General features: G+C 43.3%; 1 long non-coding RNA gene across 3 annotated transcripts in view; it reads right to left on the bottom strand.

Moving 5' to 3' along the window:
• Positions 1-12,415: 12,415 nt before the first annotated feature.
• Positions 12,416-26,607, bottom strand: part of LOC125923381 (uncharacterized) — a 58,275-nt gene continuing 44,083 nt past the window's right edge. Inside the window, exons 6-8 of one of the 3 annotated variants that reach the window (XR_007458015.1) lie at positions 15,111-15,153; positions 14,342-14,470; positions 12,416-14,188 (exon numbers count right to left, since the gene is read on the bottom strand). This is a non-coding gene — a long non-coding RNA (uncharacterized LOC125923381). The remainder of the gene's footprint in view (positions 14,189-14,341; positions 14,471-15,110; positions 15,154-26,607) is intronic. The other 2 variants (XR_007458016.1, XR_007458014.1) reach the window with 2 other exon arrangements.

The following is a 26,607-nucleotide window of genomic DNA, read 5'->3' on the forward strand; positions in this document are numbered from 1 at the left end:
TCCCTTTCGTGGTAAGTATTTGCTGGTGAGGCGATTTACAAGGTAGAAATGATTGTTATTCTTTTATACTTCCTCAGGTCATGCTTTTGCTTAAGTGAATCTTTGGACAGAAAGCAACAAAATGTTCTTTGAAGAGGAAAGACCCATTTATAAGAAATACCAAAGTCCTAGTGTTATAGTGATGGCAGACTAGAAACATTAAATCTTATGAGAACACTTCATTATGAACGCTCGTACTTCTTGGCCGCCCACATTTACTTAAGAGTTAAGGGAAAATGAGGGGGTTGGCTTGTAGCTTGGGGACTCCAAGTCACATCATGCGATGAACAGGACAATCAGCCTGGTGTCCCCTTAGCCGTGTCAAGGAGTTGTGTTATAGATGTAATGGTTATGGTTCCAGTAGCAGAATGAGAACAAGAAGTATTAAGGGGAAGACATTTCTGGCCTTCCAGATCCTACATGAAGATAACCACCTCTCTTTTAATAAATCTTCTGAGAATTAGATGTTGTTTAAGAAAGTTTTACTGTTGTTTTGCGTTCTGAAAACCTACTCCCCCAAACTACTCTTAGGCCCTGTAAATGTCCTGTGTTTCAAAATTTCCCGTGGATATATATGACTGATTGATAGCAACACATCTATACCTCTTCCCCATCTTTTCCATTGTGAAATACTTCGTAATTTCTAATTTTTTTCCATGTGATTCCTAGAGATGGGAAAGGAAAGGAATTGACTAGGAAAAATGGGACACTTGACACAGAAATTTAACATGCGGTACATTGCTTGAAAAGCACAAAAGGCAGTCAGCGTGTACAGTTCCTGGGTGTTGTGAGCACAGCCTAATGGTCTTCGGAGAAGCATAATATATTTTAATATTACGCTAAGATAATATCAAAATTATCTTAGTAATATGTTAATGAACTAATTTAAGAGTATAATTTAAAAAGTGTAAAAGGGTTTTTATTGATATATAGATGCCTGCACAGCATCCTTTCTTCGGGGGCGGGGGGGGGGGCGGGCGGTGACCCTCTGCTTTGCTCCCCAGGTCTTCTTGGATGTCCCTCTGCCACTTACCAGCTGCTACTTTCTTTCTCTTCCCAGATTGGAATGTGGATACACAATACAGAATGGCCAGCCAGTGCTCGAATCTCCCTGGCCAAGATAATCGGTTCATGCTCGGACAAAGGACTCACCAGAGACAAAAGGTTGTGGTTTCTTTTCTTTGCCAAGGAAGGCTTTGGAAGGGGGGCAGATTTTTAGATCAGGCCTTACCCGATGTGTGTAAGGGAACAACACAGGTACATGTGCTGAGGGGCTGTTGGCTCATGAATTGCCCCCTCCAAAGGATCCATGCCCAGAGACCGCTGTCCTCTCAAACTGTCCGGAGTTCGCCTGTGGAACCACCCACGTGTGGCTGACCACGGCCACGGCTGGAGGCTTCTTTCCACCTCTCTCCCGTTGCACCCTCTTCTGAGATTTCTGAATAAGTGAGCTGCTTTGTTGTGCCTACAGACAAAGCAAGGGAACAAAACCTCCCTGGATAATTTCTCAGGTTCCAACCACTCCACACTTTGATAGGTGGAGTTAAGTGTGGGCACAACTAGGGGCCCAGAGGAAATCTTGTATCAATTCCAAATCACTGTGAGTGTGCAAGATGGCACGGGAGGAGCTGGCCCTTCTGGGGCAGGCTGCCCTGGGAATTCCGATTCACCAAGAAAGAGTTAAGCTGTCTTGAATGAATTTATCAGCTCTGCGTCCACGTAAGAGATAAGAGAACAAAACTGCTACTTTTCCCAGAAAAGTATTAGAGGGTAAGTGAGAAGAGTTATTTATACTTTCGGCTGTCACTTTCAGTGGGCAGTTAAGATTGCCCTAGTGAGTGGCCTCTGCTTATTAATAGAAGGAGTAGGGAAAGAAAAAATGGAGTTAATGTTGCAATAAAGACATGACAGGGCCTCCGGTTTCCAGGATCGGCTTGAAATGAATTAAAGCCAAACTATACCAACAAATCTGTCATGCTGCCCTGAAAACAGGAAGTCTAGGCTGGGCCAGTAAGAATTAGTCACGGCACACACAGGCAAACCCTACCAGACCGAGAATGAAAAATGTGCTTCATCTGCAAAAATCAGCTTTTGGAATTTGTACAGTGTTTTCCATTACCCACTCTCTTTTCTCCAAAGGCCAGTCATCAAATAATGCTTGGCTTACTTATGCTTCTGCTGCACCATTAAGTGTATGAATTTGTATATGAAACGGAACCCCAAACTAGCTGTGTGCCTCGAGATAAGTGATCTCATCTCTCTGCACCTGAGTTTTGTCTTCTGAAGAACAAAAACAACAAACAACAAACAAAAAACGAGGTTGGCATCTCATGGATCCGGGACCTCAATGTGGGGGGAATTAGGAAATAACGTCCTGGACACTTGCTGTGCATCCACGAAGTGTTCAGCGCTGTGCTGAGAAATGGTGAAGCAAAAAGGAAGAAGATTCAGCCTTTAGAGGATTTCCGGTGCCTGCAGGGAAAGGTACGTTTAGCAAAAGGTGCTATAAAAACGGTGATAAGGCCGACAGAAGTGTACATATATATGAAGTATTTCATCCTGTGTCAAATGGGTTTTTCTCTGCCCCAGAATTGGAGCCAAGGACCAAATGTGGATGAAGACCCTACGTGCGTCACAATCCAAAGAAACTCTCGCGCTAAAGAGGCCAGCTCTGGCCTCCCTGGGGTTTATTTGGAGGGGGCAGAGCTATGCTGGCCCTACCTCCACCTACCCCTCTCAGGAGAGGAGAACGGGAAGGTAGAGAAGTCTTAACTGAGTGAATGGCACATGATTCCAGGTGAGAGACTAGTGCCTTTCATCCCCGAAGCCAACTGAGTGGGGTTCTAAGGGGATTTCTTGTAAAGGCTGGAAGTAACTTCAAGACATAGAGATTGACATTTCATTCCTTGGCTCGGTATATGCTGAACTGTCAACCTTCTGGAAGCGCCCTGATGCTCCTGCATACAGAGAATGTCTTAAGAGTTATCGGAGGAGTATGCCGAAGTCCTAGGGTCGGGCCTACATTGTCCTTTTCAGTCCCAGAATCTCACGTGTGCCCTGAGGTTTGCAGACATACTTGAGCCAATGGGGTTCACATCTAGAGATTTCTGAGGAGGAAAGACCCACCAGAATGGGCTACTCTCACAGGCTCGAACAGATTGTAGTGTCCAATGTTCGGGGGGAAAGGCGGGACAAGCTATGCCTCATCCCAGCCCTTCATAGTCCTTAGAGGGTACAGGAGGGGACTCCAACATCCCGGAGACTTCAGAGTCCTGGTGGCTCTATGTGAAGAGCACCAGGTTTAACTGAGAAGCAGCAGCTGTAGGCTGGCCTAGGGAGCCGCTGTACCCCACGATACACTGTTGTACCCGGAGGCGCAGCTGGGGTGCGTGGAGATGGTGGTCAGATGGTGGAGATACTGTGGAGAAGTCCTCAGTAATGGAGGGGCTGGGTCAAAGCCAATCTCTTTCTAAGAATACCATCACACTGCTGACTGAGAAGCCACCAGCACTGGGTGCAACCAGACCGAACCAGACCGAGTCTGGGGAGGGTCCCTCACCAGGCAACTGCCTCCACCAACCCTCTTCCCTTTTCTCAACACTAGAGGAACATCAGGCTAGAAAAAGGAACGGGCGTTTTAGATCCAAATCGAGAGATTTTCTGGTATCTCACAGGTACTAAAAATTCAGAGTCTGCTCCCTGTTGTTAAGGGAGGTACTGCCCAGAGGGGAAGAAGGAATCAAGGTGGCCTAGTTGAAGGTAGTTACTAGAGTAAAAATAAAACAGTTCCATATTTATACCCCAGTAAGCCTTCCCAATATGCTCCACCCTCCTTTTCAACATCAAGGATTATGGACTTCATACTTGCAGACAATAAAAAGCCATCTGAGTGTTTGATAACACATGTTAGGATGCTTTAATGATGGAACTCTGGCAATATTACAGAGGCAGAGGCAGAGGACGAGGAGATCAGAGAAAACAGGAAGGCATTTTGCAGGATTTGCAATAGCTCCGTTCAGAAGCAATGAATGTCTGAGACAGAGCGTGACAATGAGGAGGAAATCAGCAGCAGCCCAGAGTTATCTGAAGGTCGCTGGACAGTAGTAAGAGGTGTGTGAGAAGGAGCAGTCACATGTGGCTTCTAGCTTGACCTGTTAAGGTAGGTGATCCCGCTATGAATCATGGGACGGCAAACAGATTTGTGTGGGAGGAGGGTGGGAGGGAAAAGAATAATAACCGACATTTATTAAGCATCTGCTGTGTACCGACACTTTTCTGAGTGGCTTACACATTTCAGCCTTGTCATAACCTTACGAGTAGATACTATTTCTACGGAGGAGGTAAGCTACATTTGGTTTCATGCTGTCACATTTGAGGTGCTTATTTGACAATCAGATAGATGTTCGGTAGGATTTTGGAATACCTCTCTCGAATGTAGGAGGTGAGTTGTGGCTGGACACGAAAGAACCCCACAGATGGTGATCCTTGCCTCTGGAAAGCGTCTGGGGGAGCATGTCGTATTCTCACACTGCCACAGGCCCTGTGAAACTGGGAAGCCCACCCCTCAAAGAACAGAAAGGAGAGGAGTGTGACAGAGGTTGCTCACATAATCCATGTCCTCTTCTTCCTGGGGGCCCAGTTAGGTGGCATCTCCCAGCCTCCCTTGCAGCTGGGTGCGGCTGATTTCTAGGCAGAGGTATATGTGAGCAGAATCCTTGTGGCCATCACCCATGCAAAATTTCACGTGGGTTTTCTCATTCTCCTTTCTGCTTCCAGATAAGACGTCCAGGGAGACTGGGGACGTCATATGTATTTGACAAAGCCTCTATCAGCCTGGTTCTCTGAGTGACTATGTAAGGAAGAACATTCCTCCCTATCATCACCAACCCTGATGACATGAAATTGTCCCGGGCTGCCAGGTGAGCAAGAAATACATGTCTCTTTGCACTTGAGTCATTACATATTCTGGAGTTTCCTTGTTACAGTAGTTACTACCGTGACCAAAGCACAGAGGCCCATGGAAGCCACGATGAAGCACTAAAAAGGGGTGAGCACTTCTTTATGCTGTAGCGTCTTATGTGGAATCCACACTTCCTTCAAAGGGAGCATACGCTTAGGTTAGGTTTGTAGAATAAGTCAATAATGTGACTTCACTTATTATAAAATTTCCCACAAAATAAGTGAAGACCTAAATCCCAGAGTGACTTAAAAAAAAATTTGGGGGCACCTGGGTGGCTCAGTCGGTTAAGGGCCTGACTTGGGCTCAGGTCATGATCTTGTGGTTTGTGAATTTGAGCCCCGCATTGGGCTCTGTGCTGACAGCTCAGAGCCTGGAGCCTGCTTGGGATTCTGTGTCTCCCTCTCTCTGCCCCTCCCCTACTTGTGCTCTGTCTCTCTCTCTCTCAAAAATAAATAAACACTAAAAAACATTAAAAAAAAAAAAAACCCAAACAGTTTTCTCCCAATCTGCCCCCAAACTTCTGATCTGGTCTGCTTTAACTTTTGAAGCAGGAGCAAATCTGGAGTGAAAGTTCACATCACATGCTGCAGGGACGAGTTCTTTTCTTACTTCAAGGCATCTGACTTGCACGTGCTCTGCTCAGTACAGTATATCAGGGGATTCCCTTTCTTTGCAGGCACAGCACAAAGTGAAGGTCAATCAGCACATAATTGTAGGAACATTGCTGTGTTGAAAGCAGCCTTCATTACTCTTCGTGAATGCTACCTGATATTGACTGAAGCATCATAAGGAGAAAAAAATTAATGGATCCTGCATATTTTGCAGTGCAATGTACTGTGATTACTGTGGAGTGTGTATTAGAACTTTGGTTGAAAGTGAAGTCCCTAAAAAAAAAAATGAAGCCCCTGTGCATTTTGCACAGGAATATCATAACGGGATTTGCAGACACAAAGCACACTGTCCAAATCATCGGGACACACATTTCAGGCATTTTCTAGGACCAGCTGCTAAGTCATGATTCAGACACATGCCTTACTATAAATTCCATCTCAAGGCACCAGCAACTTTTCGATCTGCGTGTGTGTGCGTGTGCACGGGCGTGTGAACTCCCTTGTGAGCAGGAAGCCCACGGACACTGGACAAGGAAATGTAACGCCCAAAGGGCCACTGAATAGGCCTCACCCACTTGTAAAATCAGCATCCTCAGCATTAAGATAAGATTGGGTGGCAAAATGCTTAATTCTCATTTAAACAAAATAGAGCCTCACATATCGGGAAAACACACCTTGGAAATAAGACCTAAGCGAGCTCCAAAGGAGAAAAGAAGGAACTGAATGCACCCTCATCATCTGAGAGACAGCCGGTCTTGTAAATTTCACATCAACTTAGTTTGGCCTATAAACCAAATCTGCCTTAATGCTATTTGTAGATATAGATTGCTGTCTTTTTCATTACCGTTATCAAATGATGCATTTGCGGCTCAGCTCTGAGCTTCTTGACCCATTAAGTGGATTAGATTGCCTGTTGCCTTTGTCCTTTTGGCTTTTGTTTTATCCTCAAATATTCTACCCTTTTATACTATGTACATAACATACACACATTATTATGTATGACATGCACATACACGTGTCTGCAGTCCCAATTAGCCTGACGACCCCAGCCCTTCTGTTTTTAAGAGGACTGTGTTCAAATCTCTTATCACAGTCATCAATCCTTCCCTGTAGCAGCAGCAGGAGCTAAAATCCTCTGAGAAATGGAATGTCACAAGCCCAGCCCAGGGCTCCTTGTAGAGCTACACTCAGCAAATTGCGGATCATGCTCCCTATTAAGCTCCTGGCTGGTGCATCATGGTAGATTCGTTTTCAGGAGCAGCTTATGTGCCACTCCCCCGCCCCCCCGCCACCCTGCTCTGTCTCTGTCTCATGCATGATAATCACAAGCCCATAGGAGCTGCAGCAGAAAAAAAAAAAGGCTCAGGACAAGTCCTGATGGTGTTATTACCATGAAAATGATGCTCTCGTACATTTGGGAAAAAGTTAAAGGGGGGAAAATAAAAGAGGGAGACAAAGAGCAAGGATTTGGTCCTGACTCTTGAAGCAAAAGGATACCTCCTAGCAAAGTTTGCTGTAGATACAATTAACCTCCATGATCAGCTAAATATTGAGGGTCCACCATATGTGATATTACTCTGCTGGGTATTGGGAACGCAGCTCTGAACAAGACAGGTGCTCTCAGCAGGAGCTGGTTCAAGGAGACACATAGTTAAACAAGCAATCTTAGTAAAATATAGCAGCAATTGCTGTGATATGTGTACTTAAAATGAGCATTCAGAAGGGGGTCCTAATGTGTTCTAAGTTTAAAGGGGGTTCTGGGCCCAGTTCCAATGTGGTGGTGGGGGGGGTTTCTCATACACTACCAAACAATTCTTGGACACCAGTTGGGTGTCCGACAATTCAACTCAATTCTGACACTATCTACCTGGAGATCCTGCAGCATCAGTCCTATAAGAGTGTCCCCCTTTTTTTCAGATGCCAGTCACAGGCCCAGGTTATCACCTGTGCTTCTGACTGATTGGCTATAGATTGGGGGTTCCAAACCTCCTCCTCAGGTTTGATAAATGTGCTTGAGTGGCTCAAGGAACTCAGACAATCATTTCACTTGATTACTGGTTTATTATCAAAGGGTATAACTCACAAACAGTCAGAAGAGATGAATAGGGTAAAGTATGGGCAAAGGGCCTAGGGTCCCATGCCCTCCCTGGGTGCCGCCACTCTCCCAGCACCTCTATGTGTTCACCAACCTGGAAGCCCTCTGAAACCTGTCCTTTTGGGGTTTTTACAGAGGCTTCATTATGTAGGAATGATTGATTAAATCACTGGCCATTGGTGATGGATTCAACCTTCAGCTCCTCTCCTGTCTCCAGAGTTCAGGGGCCAGGACTGAAAGTCCCAACCTTCTAATTACACAGTTGGCTACTGTGGCAACCAGTCCCATCTTTAGGTACGGTCCAAAAGTCACGTCATCAATGTAACAAAAGACAACTTTATCCCTCTCATCAGGAAATTCCAAGAATTTCTGTGCCAGAAACAGGTCAAAGACCAAACATATATTTCCTTTTTCCCCAGTGTTATTGAGAAATATGGACATACATCACTGTGTATGTTTAAGGTGTTTAGCATGATCCCTTGATTTATATGTATTGTGAAATCATCACCACATACATTCAGCTAACATTCATCTTCTCATATAGATACAATAAAAAAGAAAAGGAAGAAGAAAAGCATCAAGGAAAACAATTTTTTTTCTTGTGATGCGAACTGTTAGGATTTACTCTCATGACAACTGCCCTGTATATCTTATAGCAGTGTTAGCTGCGGTCACCACGTTGTACATTACGTCTCTGGTACTTATTTCTCTTTCAACCGGAGGTTGGACCTTTTGACCGCGTTCCTCCAATTTCCCCTCCCCACCACCTCCTGCTCTGGTAACCACAAGTCTCATCTTTTTTTCTATGGGTTTGTTTTTTGTTTCTTTTGTTTTGTTTTCTTTTGGTTTTTAGATTCATGTATAAATGAGACCATACGGTATTTGTCTTTCTCTGTCTGACTTATTTCATCTATGATAAAGCCTTCAAGATCCTATCCATGGCAGCATTTGTTATCTCTTATCTTTTTGATGATGGTGATTCTAACAGGTGTGAAGCGATATCTCATCGTGGTGAGATGGTATCACAATATTAAAAAAATTTTTTTAATGTCATCCCTTGACAGTTTCCTATCAACGGGATTACCACTTGGGTGCTGCAGGCAAGAATTTGGTCCACCAAGATCCTTGTGCTAGTTGTTGTGAGCACCTCCCTGCTCCTTGTCACAGTCAGATTCTGAATGGTCAAACCCACAGATTCCCCTGTGATCCTATGGTGAGAGATCCAAGTAGGAGATTCCACAAAGTGACCCACAGTGCTGGGCTGGTGCTGGATGTCCTTCCTGGGTTCCCTTTTCCCACTGGCAGAACCAGAGGCTCAGGACAGACCTGTCCATGATGCTGTACTGGCCTGGGGGAGGGGCAATACGGTCGACATGTAGTGGCTTTTCTTACCCTTCTGTGCAGTGTATCTTGGTCTGTCAGGTGCAAGGGGGTGCTTCGGTCTGACCTCTGTGTTACAGAATTCTCCCAGGGCTGTCTTGTTCTCGAATAGATGTCAACTGTTCTCTGTGAGGGGGGCCAGAGTCAGGAATGACCTATGCTATCATCTTGGTGATGTCGTTCCTACATTATGAACTATAATATCACATAGGGGAATCAAGGAAAGCTGCCTTTATAAAGTGGCATTTGGGCAAGACATGGCAGAGAAGAAGAACTATGTATTTCCCTAGGAGATCCCCATGTCTTTGGTAGATAATAAGGGGGACTTGTAGCTTGTCTCCTAAATGGCCATCATCAATTCCTTTCTTCCTTTACAGGCATGGCATTTCCTCATTGAGAAGTGGAGTCTATTTCTTTCTCCTTTAATCTGGAATGATCTTAGTGACTTGGATTGATACTGTTATATTGCAAAAGAGATGTTCTGGGACTTTCGATAGCATCTTTGGAGAAATCCAGTGACCAGGGAAGAAGTCCAGCAATCCTGCGGCTACCCTGCTGTGAGATGCCATAGTGTTGTGAAGATATCTTAAAGGTGAGGTTGAGATGCCATGGAGATGGAGATAGAAACAAGAGGTAGGGAGAGAGAGAGAGAAAGACAGGGAGAGACCAGGTAGCACCATGGCTCCAGGTGTGTGAGTGAAGAAGCCACCTTGGAAGTGGTTCACCAGGCCCAGCTGCCCCAGCTGATGTCTAACACACAAAAGCATCTTGTTTACATCTTTATATAGCCCCCTACCCTTGACTCTAGGCTGATCTGTAACTCATTCTTGGTCAATAAAATGTGGCAGAAGTGATACTGTATACTTTCTGAGGCTAGAAGCCTTGAAGCTTTTGCCTGAGCCTCTGGTCATGCTTAGTTGTCTTACTCTGCTTCTTGAAGTCCAGCTGCCATGATATGGGAAGCCCAAGCCCTATGGAGGCCATGCGTAGGCACGCTGGCTTAAAGTTCCAGGTAAGCTTCCAGCAGATAGCCAGCATCAACTGCCAGCCACATGAGTGGGTCGTGTTGGTCTTTAGCCCAGTCAAGTTTCGGATGGCTACATACCCATCTGATATGCAAGATCTCAACTGAGAATTGCTTAGCTTGGTCCAGTTAGCACCAGAAGTTCAAAAGGTAATAATTAATTGTTGTTGCAAACCACCACATTTTGGGGCTTTGTATTTGCAGCAATAGATAACTGGAAGATAAACCATTGCAACTAGTGTTTAACTTGGAAAAATGCAGTGTAGAACCTAATGTATCAGAAGAAAAACATTTGAAAAATTAAAATGTAGCATGCCAAGGGGTGCGTGGGTGGCTCAGTCGGTTGAGCATCCAACTTCAGCTCAGGCCATGATCTCACGGTTCATGAGTTTGAGCTCCACGTCAGGTCTGTGCTGACAGCTCAGGGCATGGAGCCCACTTCAGATTCCGTGTCTCCCTCTCTCTGCCCCTTCCTTACTCACACTCTGTCTCTCTCTGTCTCAAAAATAAACATTAAAATAATAATAAATAAATAAAATGTAGCATGCCAAGTACTGAAAGGCAAATGAATTCTCTTAGGCTATTAGGAAATCATTTGTGAATTATCTAATTATCACTGATAGTGATCTTATTTCAACTTCACATGGATCGTGATCCATTTCAACTAATTATCACTGATCGTGATCCTCCCCTTAAGTCATTTTGAGAAGGGAAGATACTGAAGTTCTAGTATAAGGAGGGGTATAATTCTACCACAAGACACAGAAATGTACATCAAATGCCTCTCTTCTGCATGTGTTAGTAATCAAAACATCAGTCAATCCACCAACAAATAAAAAGTTTAATGACCCTTATATATGACATATATATGACATAGTCCCTGTTTTCAGGTTCCCAAAACATTTCCTAATAAGGTCTTTGTAGGCAGTGGGTGGGAAAACACAAAGCCTTGAGCAGGAGGAAACTGTACAGCCTATCACAGTGTCTGGAGCATTAGTTCCTTACTAATTCTGTTGGATAAATCATGTGGGAAATCAGTGCCCAATGCTGGTCACCAACTCAAGGCCAGGTGCGGCTTTACCTTCTAAAGCTCTAAAGGATGATATATGCCTCAGGGGCCTGCCCGTAAGTCTGAAAATTCTTCAATCAGTGTCAGGATCAGGGAGGTCAGAATTGAGTGTTACCTGCGTGTATATATTATCTGAAATACATATTTTATATAATTTTAAATCTATGTATGAATGTATATATGTGTGTATATATCAATATGTATATATATGTATGTCTGTATAAAATCTTGCCTCCCTCTTGTTCTCCTTTCATTTTGTGCAAGGTAATGTGTTAGACATTATAGGGTTTATATAAATGTCTGTTTCTAGCTTGAGGTCTTCAAAGTGCCCAAGACTCTAATTTACTCAATCCTCCATTTTATAAAAGGTTGAGATAAAAAGTATACTGTGACGTAGTTTAAAGTTCAGGAGGAAGGATCTTCAATAGATACAAAGTAGCATGAAATAAAATAAGCCTAAGCACCTTACCGCACTATGGAATTCTTATGTGGATACTAAGACACAGAGACACAGGGACTGCTCCCAAGCACGGGCAAGTGGGTAACGTATGCCCAGAGGATCGGAAGACCCAACTCTCCAACTCATCTGACACTTTGCAGGAATTCCATCATTAGAGGCATTTCTTTGGGGTTAGCATTTTATTCATCAGACATTTGTTCACAAATACGTTGCCCAAAGAGAGTAAAGTAACGGCTGGGAAATCAACAGAGAGTGACATCGTGGATACAAGGGAGGTGACTGAGGTGAGGATCAAGAATGGAGAGGTGAGGCTGCAAGCATCGGGGGCCTGTGGGAGAAAATGAAGGCTCTACCTAGGAACTCCAGTCTGGGGCTGTGGGTGCTGGGGCAGCATGATGGGAGGAGGGAGAACATCTTGTGCAACTTGTGCATCTTGTGCACATTTGCTCCAAAGTTGCTCTCAGCTGGAGAATCAGACCGAATGATTATAGTGAGTCCCTCAAGACAGGAACACAGGACAGGGGGACGGAGTGGTGGAAGACACAGGGAGAAGCAGACACAGGGCGAGAAAGTTCTACTTCAATCTGTGTCCCCATCTCCCACATTCACAGACAGGCCTAACTTTTGCTTTAATAAGAGGGTTTTTAAAATCTGCTAGACCTTTTTATATTATTTCCGTTTGCTGACCATAGCTGTAACCTCAGGGAGGAGTTGCTTCCCCTTTGTAGCTATGGTCTGTCTGTGCCTACCAAGGTAGAAAAGACGGAAACTAGTCTTGCGAAGAGAATCTTAGGATACTCTCCCGACCCCACCATTGCCACCAGCTTCATAGAGTAGCAAAGCAATGTTTTAAGCTCAGGTCAAAGGGTTACCCGTTTATACAGAGCCTCTCTGATCCCCATAAGGGCCCATTTCTCGCAACAAGTAGTAGACTGGTGACAGGAGATACAGGATGAACAAGGCTGCCCTCTAAGCAGAGGGCGCTGCCCTATCAGCACCGGCTCTGCTTCCAAGTAGATCCAAGTGTTCTTGACATTTGGCAGCAAAGATAGTAATCCACCTCCAACAATCAGACGGTATCAGGAAAATCCAAGGCCACATGAAAACCAGGGACCTCATTTCTATCTGACTATAAATACCATATACATTAAAGAAAAAATGGGAGATGTACCTGGACTTAAATGATCCGCCATAAAGTCAGTGTCAAAGGAAAGAAGGGAATATAGTTCTTAGAATTTTTTTGGTTGCCATGACAGATTCCCAATTAGTTTAATGAAAATAGGGAACTTTTCTTCAAATGCCAGAGGTCTCGTGGAATCCAAGAACAGAACTGCACACGGGTTCCAGGAACAACTGGAACTAACAATAAAACTCATCACAACCATCTCTGTCTTCATTTTTCATTTATTCCTCTCAATTTCTTTCTCATTTTTTTCTTTCTTCAAATTGGCTGCCTCCATTTCTCCTGAACACCATGTGGAAACATAATCATGGAGTACACAGCTTTAAAGTATATGCCATAGGCGATGGAAAAGTACCAGCTTGAAGCTCTGGCTTCAAGGCCGACAACGGTAGAAGGGGTTCCTATTGGCTTACCTCAGGTCAAGGGTCACAGCTAGGGTCTTGGGGCTAGAGTCACACAGCACAGAGGGGATGCTCCTGAGGTAACTGTATGCATGATGACCATGTGGGTGGGAGTGAGAGAACAGGGGTCGCAGCCTCCAGAAAAACCAAAGAACCAGGCAGGCCAACGATGTGGCCAACACAGAAACCTTAATGCAGCACAGCAGACCTAAATGCAGGTTTGGGCATGACGTGGCCACTGTGAGACCATTTCTCTGAGAACTGGCTGCCCCCCAATCCTGCTTAAATATCCCTCCACTTGGAGCAACAGAGACCCTTGTTTAATCGTGACGAGACTTCACCTAAATCCTCACTGACAACACTGAAGTATTCCTCCCATTAGACCTTTCTCTCTTACATCCCATACATCATAGTCTCACCTGCTCTCAGAATGACCTCTGGGGAGGGAATGGCAATGAATGACAATACTGCCCCCCTTACCTTCAGACTTCCCCTTTGCAGCCATCAGATCTCTCTTGACTTTTCATTTAGCATTTCCTGGGACTGGGGGGAGAAGTGTAGGAGTAGGTGGCACAGAGAACTACTTTTGCTACCAGCAAGTGCTGTAGATTTGCGGGGATGTTCCAACATCCATGGAAACCATTTGTTTAAGCAATTGGGAATTTGGGTCTAGGGCATTTGTAGGGATTAATGACCAGGTGGTAAAAACTGACTGCTTACAGCCTTGTCAAGGGCTGTTTATCAGCAGGAAATGACCTGCTTCAAGGTGACTGATGACATTTAGTTGGAAAATTAGATGAACAAGAGCACATACTCACTTTGAATGACTCAAGGATGACAATATAGTGAAAGCTTTCCTTGGGCAAGACTAGCTTCTCGGTTAGCCATATGAAGCATTTTGCCCTTGGTTTTAGACACAGAGGTCCTCTCTGTAAACATTCTTTTCTTTTAGTGGACCATAGAGAACTGAAATCATGAAATGAGAAAAATATCTGCATCACTGTTGTGTAGATATTTAATCCTAAAATTCAGCACAAATATGAGGTTATGTGATGCAGTGGAAAGAATAATAGACCAAAAGTTGGGGCCAGAATTCTAGACCTGACTGTCATTCCTTACCTTTGTGACCATGAAGAAGTCATCTCACTTCTAAGTTTATTTGTGTCCCAAATAAGGCAAGTGATCTCAATGGTACTCCTAGCTCTGTCATTTTGTAAGTATAGCTGTGGACTATGATCATCAAGTTACCTGGAGAAAATGTGATGCAGTCAGCAATATGATTTTGTACTTGTTGAATGCTATTTTTTTTCTAATGCGGTCAAAGATTCTGCATATGCTGGTCACATGGGATACTCAACAACTTATTTTGGTGACTGAGTGAGATGCCTGTGAAATACTATGCTTCCACTCTTGCCATTCCTGTCTCAGAACCCGATGTGCCCACCCTCTTGGTACTCTTCATCTGGTCTTGTTCATAGAATGCCCTTAACGTTAACAAATCAGAAAGGGTAAGCCATAAGCCCACCATTACTGGGAAAGTTATAGTTCATGGCTGCCAGATTTGAAAAAGGGTTTTGAATGATGGGGTGGGCTGTTGACAAAGGGAATTGCCCTGGGTGAATATCTGTGTGGAGCCTCAGAAAGCTCACAGGGCTGGAAGGGAAAGTTGTGGCAATGGTACCTTCATGCTTAGGTTACAATGGACAGCCAGGACAAGAAAAACAGCCTCTTGTTGGAAAAGGCAAGTCAGGAGCTAAAGTTTCTTTGTGGCATTAGGATGATGAAATTATCTTCAAAGAACAATATTTTCCAACCAAGAATGCATTTGGGGCATCCAAAGCCATAAATCGATAGGTATTTTATAGAACACTATGAACACTTAACTCACCTGAAGCCCACAGTAGCTCTGTGAAGGAGGTTGTTATCGCCATCTATCAACGAGAAAATTGAGGCTTACCTGGGATAAATAATGTTCCCAAGGTCATGCAGCTGAGCTCAGACACTATTCCTTGCCTGATTCCAGAACATACCATACTGTTTCTCCAGGGGGAAACATAGAGCAGATAATCTGCCTCCAAATAATTAGGAGTGAACGATGAATTGATGTATTTAATTTTAACCCCAAATGGAAGCTAACGCTTAAATGGTGTTCACTGTGCACCAGCTACTTTTTCAATGCTTTCCATAAATGAACTGGTTTAATGCTTACTGTGTGCCTTGGACATAGTTACTATTAACTTTATTCACCTAGTGAAAGGGAGTCACGTAGCAGTTGAGTAACTAATCCAAGATTCCACAGCCAGCAACTGGTAGTTTTAAAGCCTCATGATGATCTGTCCCTGTTGATTTTGGAAGGTAAAGAATAAAAAAGAACACCTTGGGATTGGCTGGCTGTAAGACCAAGGGAGGTTTAACCTCCATACCACGTGGTTTAATTTTCACAAGGGGGAACAGGCCAGTGGAAAGAGAATATGAGTTTTCTCTGTGATCCCAGCCTCAGCTGGAGAGGCTACAGGGCAGGTACCCAGCCTGCTCTTGCTCTGAAACAGTGGGATTCACCTCTGGCAAGGGAAGCAAAGGACAGAAACATAAGCGGCCATCAATTGATTTCTTTTTAAACATTAGAGGGGGGAAAAAATAGGCAGACGATAACTCAGCACTTTAAAGCTTTGCAGATTGGGACGGTGTTAGTCAAATTGCTAGGATAAAGTAGGCAGAGTTAGATGGAGCAAAGGAGGATACCTGGAGGTCATTACATGCTGTGTATCTTGACTGCCACAGCTACTGCTCTAACTCGTTAAAATTTTCCCAAAGGTAATGAAATCAAGAGGGAGGAATCTCCACAGAGTGGAAAGAGCCTGGGGCTGAAGATGGAACAATTTCTTGGCAATCTTATTGACATTAGGTTCTGTATGAATCAACAGTCCAATATGGTTACAAAAAGAGAAAAGTGGGCACAGCTGTCTTGGCCCCGTCAGATAAAAAGTACACAGAACAGAGGGTGTGAGACGTGATGGTTCCATTTTACTCTGTGTCGGTCAGAGCCCACCTGGCATAAGGTATCAGGTCTGGACATCATGTTGAGAGAGAGTACAGCTGGGGCAGAGCCAGCAGAATGCGTGCAACCGTTAGGCCCAAAGAGAAGGGAAAATTCTGACCGGGGAAGGGCTGAGGTTAGAGCAGAAGCTGTCCCAGAGACATGAGAGAAAAGGGGTGGATCTTGGGCAACTGGCAGATGACACTTCCTGGAAAATCAAAAAGAAAAACCTATCACCGTTCAGAGCAGCGAACACTTTCTGCAAGAAAGTACTCTTGTTAGTTGCATTTTTCTATAATAACCAGAAATTCGTTTTCCCTGACTACCCTTTTCCATTGCACTCCCACGTGACCTCTTTCTCTAGCCCACGTCCCTACTTAGTTTTCCTCTATGGTCTTTAGCAATGCTTATTTATGATCTCCATCTATTAGAAATTACACTCACAACGACATTCATTGTCCATTGCCTCCTGCTGTATTCTCACTGTCCACAATTGTGCCTGACAAAGTAAGTGCTCGGGAAAGATTAATCGAATGAATGAATGAATGAATGAGGTAGCAGCAACAGAAATAGTGAGATACGAAGGAGACAGGGTGGCACACGTGTCTCACTGCCCGGGTGCTGGAAGCACAGATGACTCTGACCATGGGAGATTATGAATGTCCTGTCAGGTGGAGGTTGAGTTAGATGACCATTCCTACACTAGTAATTTTATGAAACTTCAGGAATATGAAGGGGAAGGGTGAAAACAGCTTTCTGGACAGAATAAAAATTCTAAAATGAAACTTAAAGTTTTTCACCTGTGAAGGAACTAGCAATCTGGGTGAAAATGAGCTCTCTAGACTGTTACAAACTTTCTTAGTTTTGGCGGTCTGTGGTGCCAGGAGAGATTTTGAAAACCTTTATTTGGAATATAAAAACCCATGTAGATGTTAGTAGAACGAACCCATCACAGCTGAAGGCTAAAGATAGAGAAAAGCAGGTGGTATAGAAGAAGATGAGGCTCGTGTCTCTGAAGGCTGTGGGAGAGAATCCTTCTTTCCTTCCCAGCGAGGTTACCAGCAATCTTTGGCATTCTTTGGCCTTGTAGATGCCTCACTTAATCTCTGCCTCTGTTGTCACAGGGCATTTGCCTGTGTTTCTGTGCCCAGATTTCCCACTTTTCTGGGGGGATGTTTCTTTATTTTTGAGAGAGAGAGAGAGCACAAGCGACGGAGGGGCAGAGAGAGAGGGGGACAGAGGATACGTAGCGAGGTCTGTGCTGACAGCGGTGATCCTGATGTGGGGCTCAAACTCACTAACTGTGAGATCATGACCTGAGCTGAAGTCAGATGCCCAACCAACTGGGCCACCCGGGCACACCCAAATTTTCCACTTCCTATAAGGACACCTGTCTCTGGATCAGGGCCCATCTTAACCAGATGATACCTACAAAGACCCTGCCTCCAAATAAGGTCACATTCACAGGATCTGGGACTTAGGGTATAAACTATCTTTGGGGGGAGGGACACAATTCTACTCATAAGAACATATCAAAAACACCAAGTTGGGCATCTGAGGCCTGAATGAACCAACTTTTCCTGGATGGTCAAGCCTTGCCTCCTACCCTGCCTTTTGGGGATAGTGTGTGTAAAAGGAATAGGGATCCTCCTACAGTCTCCCTTCCATATTCAGAAATTACAGGAGAGTACACTCTCCTAAACTCTGACCTTTGAGGAAAGTGAACATAAAAGAAAATAAAAACAATTTAACTTCAAAGCTTTGGCTAGGGTCTTTGAGGAGCTAAGGTATGGCTTTCGAAGAGCAGATTTCTCTATAATGAGATTGTAGTTAATATTGTTGCTTCCTTTTGGATAAAAAACTAATGATGGTGTTCCCTCTCCCTCACCAGTGGTTGTTCAGATTTCAAGACATTTGGGCCAATATGATTTATTTATTCTTCATTCATTCAACAAATATCTACTGAGTTTCTATTACATGCCAAATACTTCTAAAATGTGGCTACAAATGCTCTATGCATTAGATGTGACCTCTGTTACTGGTTTTTAAATCTCATCACTGTTAAAAAGATGTCTAAAAGAACATGGAGAAAAATGGCACTTTGTCCAGAAAATGGTACTATGCAAATAAGTTTCAACTGGCATGTAGGAGGTCTTCATGGCTACTCTAAAAATGTTGAGAATACAGGAGCAGATAAGGCAAGATGGACAAGAGGCTTGTTTGAGGTTTCTGCGAAGAAAAGCCAGGGTCCCTCTCCCATTGGGTGTGAACAAGGGTATACTGCTGTCACAGTTGCTGACTCCGAGGGTATGAGCCCTAAGGTAAAGCCAATGCTTTGTTCAACAGAGCAGAGAGAGGGAAAGAGCTCGAATCTCTGATGACATTGTTGAGTAACCGACCTAACCAAACCTTATATTAGGGCATTCTGTGTTATGAGAAAATAAATTCTGAAAATAAACATTGAATTAGGTTTGACTTTTGCACTGCTGGTGGGAATGCAAACTGGTGCAGCCACTCTGGAAAACAGTATGGAGGTTCCTCAAAAAATTAAAAAGTGCTACCCTATGATCTAGCAATTGCACTAGTAGGTATTTATCCAAAAGATACAAAAATGCTGAAGGGGCACATGCACCCTGATGTTTATAGCAGCACTAGCAATAATAGTCAAATTATGGAAAGAGCCCAAATGCCCATCGACTGACCTGACGAATGGATAAAGAAGATGTGATATATATATATATATATATATATATATATATATTGGAATAATGCTCAGCAATCAAAAAGAATGAGATCTTCTCATTTGCAACAACGTGGATGGAACTAGAATGCATTACGTTAAGGGAAATAAGTCAGACAGAGAAAGATAAATATCATAGGATTTCACTCATGTGGAATTTAGGAAATGAAACAGATGAACATAGGGGAAAGGAAGGTTAAACACGATAAAAACAGAGAGGGGGAGGCAAGCCATAAGAGACTCTTAAATACAGAGAATAAACTGAGGGCTGCTGGAGGGGTTTTTGGGTGGGGGCATGGGCTACATGGGTGGTGGGAACTTGCTGGGATGAGCACTGGGTGTCATATGTTAGTGATAAATCACTAAATTCTACTCCTGAAACCATTATTACGCTAATATGTTAACTAACTTGGATTTAAATAAAATTTTTCAAAAAGAGGTGGGTTTGGACTGAGTTTTGATTTTTTGCATGCTAAAGATAACACTGACATGGGCAGCCTTTGTCTTTCTTAAATTCCACACAGTCTGAAGGCCACAGGAGAATAAAGGAGAATGGCACCTCTCTGTTTACCAATATTCTGTCTTGTATATGTGTTGTTGTAGGAGATTTTAGTTGTTATGTTTTGAAAATGGAAACAGTTGGTGAGAAGAGAGTGCATTTATAGGCAGGGAAGCCAGGAATTGTGTCTTCAAGCAGACTGCATCTCAAATGCTTTACCTTTTTTTCCTTTTTTTAAGCTCTTTCTGTAAAGCACACAGTTTAGAAACATCTTCCTTTTTGTATAGTATGGTAGGCCCTTCTTATCCATGGGGAATATGTTCCAAGACCCCCAGTGGATGCCTGAAACCATGGAGAGTACTATGGATAGTCCCAGTACTAGTATACTGTTTTTTCCTACACATATAGACATACGGCAAAATTTAATTTATAAACTATGCACAGTAAGAGATTAACAACAATAGCGAATAATTACAATATACTATAATAAAACGTATGTGAATGTGGTCTCTCTCTCTCTCAGAATACTTTATGGTCCTTCGCTCACCCTTCTTCTGGTGATGATGTGAGGTGATAGAAATGCCTCTGCAATGAGATGAAGTGAGGTGAATGACAGGCTTTGGGCTACCATTGACCTTCTGACCATCTGTCAGAAGGAGAGTCATCTGCTTAGACTTCGGTTGACCGAGGATGACTGAAACCGTGGAAAGCAAAACCGATAAGGATAAAGGGAGGCTGCTGTAATCCTTGTCAGTTCACGGTCAATTTCGTAAAATCTCAACAGCCATGAGCCGTGCGGTGGAATCGTGGGGAGTGGGAGAAGGAGGCTGTAAGAAGTATAGCCTGTTCATGTTCATCACCAGCCAGTGCACGCGAGGAGACAGCACGCTAGGAACTCTCATCAGTGAGCAGACGCTGATGGTGAATAGAAGTCAACACTCGTTCCGTCATGGAGACCCATAAAAGAGCAGAGAACTGTGGAAAGGCAGCCGCAGCATAGAACTAACTTAGAGAACAAATGAAACAAGCCCACCTTTCCCAAAATTCACGAGAGAGAGCTCACCTTTGAGGGTGAGGGAATTGCTGCCATTTGCATTGTATTTACTGAGAGTTTAAATTAAAAAAAATAATTATATTTCACACATCTTAAATTATTAACAGGCCAATGTCCCTGTTAATTTGCAGTGATCACCCTTTGTTCTCTGGGCACTTGTCAGGCTCTCCTGTTTGAGCCATGTACTTAGATTGCATGCAAATATGTACTGCTTTGTGATGTGAGCAAGAGGCAGCTGTGCATTCACATGAGTGTATTGAGTGTTATCAACAAATATTCAAAGCCTTTAGGAACAGATATTTTGAGAAGTTGATTCCTGCCTCCTTCCCCATCCTCCATCTGCCCCCTTTTAAGACCGTCTCAGATCCCTTCCCCCAGTTGTCACCAGCATGTGCTTCCAGATCTGGGATGTGCTTTCTCCTATCTTCTTTATTTTGTCAAGTTTAAATTTCAATGTTTTCGCTCTTCTGCCATCTGCTTTTTCTCCCTTTCTTTTTCATTCCCATCTCTTCATTCCTCGTTTTTCTATTTATCCCTAATAAGAACGATATACACTTTAAGTAATACACTTAGAAGCAAATACCCACACGCTAGAATTTCCCATTAGGAGAATCTGTTGTTGGAGAGGGATTATTGTAATGAAGAAAGAGATAGAGTGGGCTTTTATTTGTTTGTTTGGTTATTCTTCTTCTCATCTTTATTGTTTGCCTTCTCTCCGGTGCTTTCTTGCTTCTTTTTCTTGTTTCAGATTTTATTGTTGTTCTTCCAGATTTTGCTCTATGTCTCTTATTACCACTTTCTCAAAACATTTGGGTGTTGCATTGGTTTGTCAGGAGTGCTGTAACAAACTACCATAAACTGACTGGATAAAACAACAGAAATTTATTGTCTCACAGCTCTGGAGGCGAGAAGTCCAAGATCGAAGGGTTGGCGGTGTTGGTTCCTTCATGGCATAGGGAGAAATCTGTTTCATGTCCCTCTCTTGTTTCTACCAGTTCTTCTGGCAGTCCTGGTATTCTTTGTCTTATAGATCCATGGCCCCAATCTTTGCTGTCATCTTCACATGGTGTTCTCCCTGTGCACATGTCTGTGTCTAAAGTTCCCGTTTATTTTTTAAATAAGGACATCAATTATATTGGATTAGGGCCCACCCTAATGAGTGCACCTTAACTTGATCATATGCAAAGACCCGATTTCCAAATAAGGTCACATTCTCAGGTATTGTGGGTTAGGATAAGTACATCTTTTGAGGGGGCACAATTCAACCCACAACAGACATCGTATGATTGGTCATATGACCAGTCTTCTATGGGGGCCCAAATACTGATGAATATTGTGATTTCTTCTTTACATGTCAGCAATACATCAGGGATCTCTTCAGGACCATCAAACTCACAAATTCTGTTTGTTTTTGTCAGAGATGGAACTCAGATCAAGTCTTGAATTTGGTGAACACATGCACATTAAAGTAGTGTTTCTCAGGTGGTCACAGAGTTACAGTCTGGGGATAAAACCTCCCTCATTCCTTCTTATTTTTAATCCACTTAGGTATAGTGAAAGCATTAATCATATGCTTATATCACGCAGAATAATTAAGCAGGAGAGTTGGGCCTTGAAGGCTACTCTCAATAATCAGCATTGTTGGTGAGTAGCCATGAAGCATTGCCTTAGATAACTTCAGTTTACTCCTGCCAACTAGAGGTTGGCCCCATTTACAACTGGGACAGGGCACCTCATGTAGTACTGAGACATGGACCCCTAGGAGCCCATCTGGTCCGTAACCACTGCTCTGTGTAGGTGGCTGCTGAGACATCTTTTGTTTCCATGACCCTACAGCTCCGGTAGCCCTTTTGCTGCCTCAGGGCTACCCTGGACAACCAGGAGTCTTTGTGAATCTGTCTGGCCCTGTTACCCTTAGACCCAGGACCATGTAGCCTTTTTCTCTCTTTCTGTCATCTGTGCACCTCTTTCCCCAGACCTTTTCTGGGGAAAGATGTGCACATTCTTCTCCCAAGAGCACACTGATTTCTTGGCTCTTATCATCTGTCTTTTTTCATCTCTTTCTTTCCCTCTCTCTCTTTCTCTCCACCAACCCCCCGCCCCGCCCCCGCTTATCCCCTCCTTAGCTTTGGAGAAATCTTTTTCTTATCTGGAATGGGAGTGGACATTGAGGCCTTGTCTATAAGCAAGTCCAAATTCCTCAAGGGCTTGGGGCTTGGGGAACACAGGACACAGCCTGCCAGGCCATTTGTGCTTTCTGCCTGTCACATGCTTCTCCATAGACAATGTAGAGAAAATGGATTGTTTGCCTGAAGAGAGGAGGTAGAAAAGGGGAAATGCCATGATAAAAAATCACATCTCCAAAGCAATTATATCAAAGAAATAAGAAGGGCTCTTCATTTTGCTGGGAAATGTGCTTTTTGAACATATTCCACTTGTAGTGATTTAAAAGTATTTTTTAAGGAAGGGTGTGCTAAACAGGGCCTTAACATCTTTAATCTTTTTTAGTATTACTATATTTGTATGGTAAATGTATGCTAGATTTGGGGTATATAATTGCTTGGCTGTATTCAATAGTAATGTTCAACATGGCACACAAAGCTGTTATTTTTAGCATCCTGAATAAAAATGTTTTCTCTTCTTAGACTGTAGCCTTCCCTGTCACATCCATTCAAATTAACCCTGATACATTATTGATGTATCCTCAATACTCAGTTTCTATACATAATTTTAACCAGTAAACATTTTTAAGACCTAAGATGCTTAATTTTATAACTGTGGAACTTCGAGGTATTTAGTATCGCCTGCTTTCCAACCCCCCGAGTCCTCCTTTTCTTTTTCTTTAAATGTTTTAAAAAGTTTATTTATTTATTTATTTATTTATTTATTTATTTATTTATTTTGAGAGGGAGAAAGAGCACAAACAGGGGAGGGGCAGAGAGAAGGAGAGAGAGAATCCCAAGCAGGTTCCGCATTATCAATCCAGAGCCCAATGTGGGGCTCAAACTCATGAACTGTGAGATCATAACCTGAGCCGAGATCAAGAGTTGGACACTTAACCAACTGCACCAGTCAGGTGCCCCGATTCTCCTTTTCTAAAGCTATGGGCACAGGACCCCAAAACAGCCCTATGCTGGTCTCTAGGACTACTTCTGACCTCAAAATAGGGGGAACTTAAGATTCTTATGCCCATCCCGTTCGGTGAATTTCCAAGTGGCTCCTGGGTTGCCCGTGACCTTGTGCTCCAAGCTCACCAGCTAGGCTTTTGAGGTGCTTCTGAGACACAGACCAACTGTGCCCCAGTTCTGGTGCTGATCAAGCACCTCTCGACAACAGATCTAGAATTACTGTTCTCCCAAAACTGAGTCATAGGATGGCTGGCAGGGAGAATGGGACTTTCCAGCTTCAGACAGTCTTCTCCCAGGTTAATCATATGCCCACACATCTAGATTCCTCTGACTCTTATCCTCGGATCTCCTAGGCTAGAGCTCTATTTACTGAACACTATGGTAGTCACACTTCTCTCACTCTTTCCCGCATGGCACACACCAATTAAAGCAACATTTTCTCTTAAGAACTCACCCCTATTTGGCTTATATATCAAATCCTTTGCCTTAGCAGGGTGCCCTGTGTAACCAGTGCCTAGTACTAAATATTTCAGCTGTTGGAGATAGATGTCCTCCCCACATCTACTAGAAGGCAGCTTGGCCCTATGTCTCCATGCAATAGTCTAACCCAGAGTCAGATGTTAAATGTGTGTATATATATATATATATATATATATATATATTGCACACACCCACCCGGCTATTCAGGGCAACCCTGGAATTAGAGGTGGAGTGTTTCCCCCCTCAGCTATACTGAGACCTCTTGAGAGAATTTTGTTCCTTCTTGAGGACTCCATTCTTCCACTTGAAAAAAGGACAATTATAGCTGCCCTTTCATGAGTGTTATGGACAGAAATGATGGTTATAAAGAGATTTTCCTCAAACTGTTAACATGGTTGCTTCTGAAGAGTAGAATTGTGTGTATATGAGGGGAGATCACTTTCAATTTTATTATTCAATTTATTTAATTATACATAATGAGAAAATACTACTTCATCATTATCATCATCATCATTGACAACAACATCATTGTAGTAAAAAATAGGGAAAAATGAGTTTGAAGGCTAATTCAGGCCAGAAGCCAGAGTCTCTTGCTTCCATGCTTGGACAATTTTAAGGGCTCTCTGATGCTTTACTGTAGAGGACTGACTTCTGATCTTTTCTGGTAACATTTCGACTTTCCAGTAGGTCCTCTGTAGAAATATCACTAGGGTGGAAAAGAGAGACAGCTTAACAGAAAGAGGGCATTCTGAAAACGGCTGTGGAATCTGAGGAGAACATGGGTCGGGATTGCGAGACTGAGGTCTGCCAGAAATGACAGCTTAGGCCTTTTGATCATGGGTTCCCCTGTGAGCTGTTCAGCTGTGCTTCTCTAGCTTCTCATGCTCCTGCTGCTCCAAATCCTGTTGCTCCTTGGTAGAAAATCTGTCCCATTCTAAGGGGGGACCACTACATGCTCTCAACATCCATTAAGTACCACCTGAGTGGTTACATCACTGCTCTCAAGATCAGCGTGAGTCCTGTGGCTGAAGGAAGCTTTCTCACCATCTGTAAGAAAGCTAGCTGCCATCTTCCATCTGTCATTACAGACTTCAGGGTGCTTGGCAGAAGGCACAGAGCCATCAACGCTGGAATCATCAGACTTGCATTCAAATATTAGCTTGCAACTTAAAGGCTAAGTATTCATGGACTAGATATCAGACCAAACTATGCATCCTTTTTCTTTGTCTGTAAAAGGAATACAATTATAATTCCAACTCTGTAGGGTTGTTATGAGCATTGAATGAGATTATGCATGTAAAGGATTTAGCAGAGTGACTGGCACATTATAAATCCTCTTGAAAAGTGAGGATTATTGTGCTACTGTTGTCATGTTCCTAAGAGACAAATATTTAGTAACTGAACAAGAGGGTGGTATTATCCCGTATCTTCATTACTTCCTGGCTAGAGTACCCGTGTGGTGCCTTTTCTCTAATATTTGGTGGCTTCTCATTTAAGCAGATTCATTGTTATCCTTAAAGATACGATTATTTCAGAACAATGTCTCTTTGGTCTTCAAGGTGCCCTGTTTTGGGGATTGAATCATGCCACTGGAAATTTTCTCCACAGCCAGCTAAACATCACACCAGAGTTGGACTATGCCTTGCTGAACCATCACTCTTGACAAAGGTGTTCCAACGATGGTGTTTTTCCCAGGCACATAGGACATTCCAGGTGCCACCTTTTTAGCATATGCCTCCCATTTTCAGAATGGCTCAGGTAGAAAGTTAAAGGAAACGATGAAGTCAGTTAGTCCAGAGAAGCAATTCATATGTCAAGGAGCTATTTCATATATTCAGCATTTATGAATTGAGAATTTAATATGTACCAGGCACCATAGTGGGGTTGGGCATAGAGAGGTGAATGAAGTAGGCATGATGCCTGTCCCTTGTGGAGCTCACTATTGGGTGGGTGTGGGAATCAGGTGTGTAAGCTAACAAGGAGGGAAACAAATGCATAAATAGGTAATTATAAAGTGAGCACATCTAACAAAAGGAAACAAACAGCTAGCTGTCATAAGGAACAATGGGGTAGGGATCAGAGAAAGCCTGTTTTAATCAGCAATATTTAACCGAAATTTTGAGGATAAGGAGATTTCATCAAAGAGCATTCTAGAGAGAGAAAATAGCAAAAACAATGGCTCCAAGGCAGTGTAACTTCAGCTGGTCCAAGGAATTAAAAAGGAGGCAGTTTGGGTAGAGTGTAGTGAGATGGGAAGAGTGAGTCAATAAGATGGACAATATAAACAGAGGGCAAGATCAAGCATGGTCTTGTGGACTGCAGCATCTAGTGTGAACATTTCCAAAATGGAAATGGAGAATGGATTAAAGGAAAGTCAAAGAAAAAACTTCCTTCTCCCTCTCCCTTCCCTTCCCTTCCCTTCCCTTCCCTTCCCTTCCCTTCCCTTC

The sequence above is a fragment of the Panthera uncia genome, chromosome B1, assembly GCF_023721935.1.
Source record: "Panthera uncia isolate 11264 chromosome B1, Puncia_PCG_1.0, whole genome shotgun sequence".
Classification (NCBI taxonomy): Eukaryota; Metazoa; Chordata; class Mammalia; order Carnivora; family Felidae; genus Panthera; species Panthera uncia.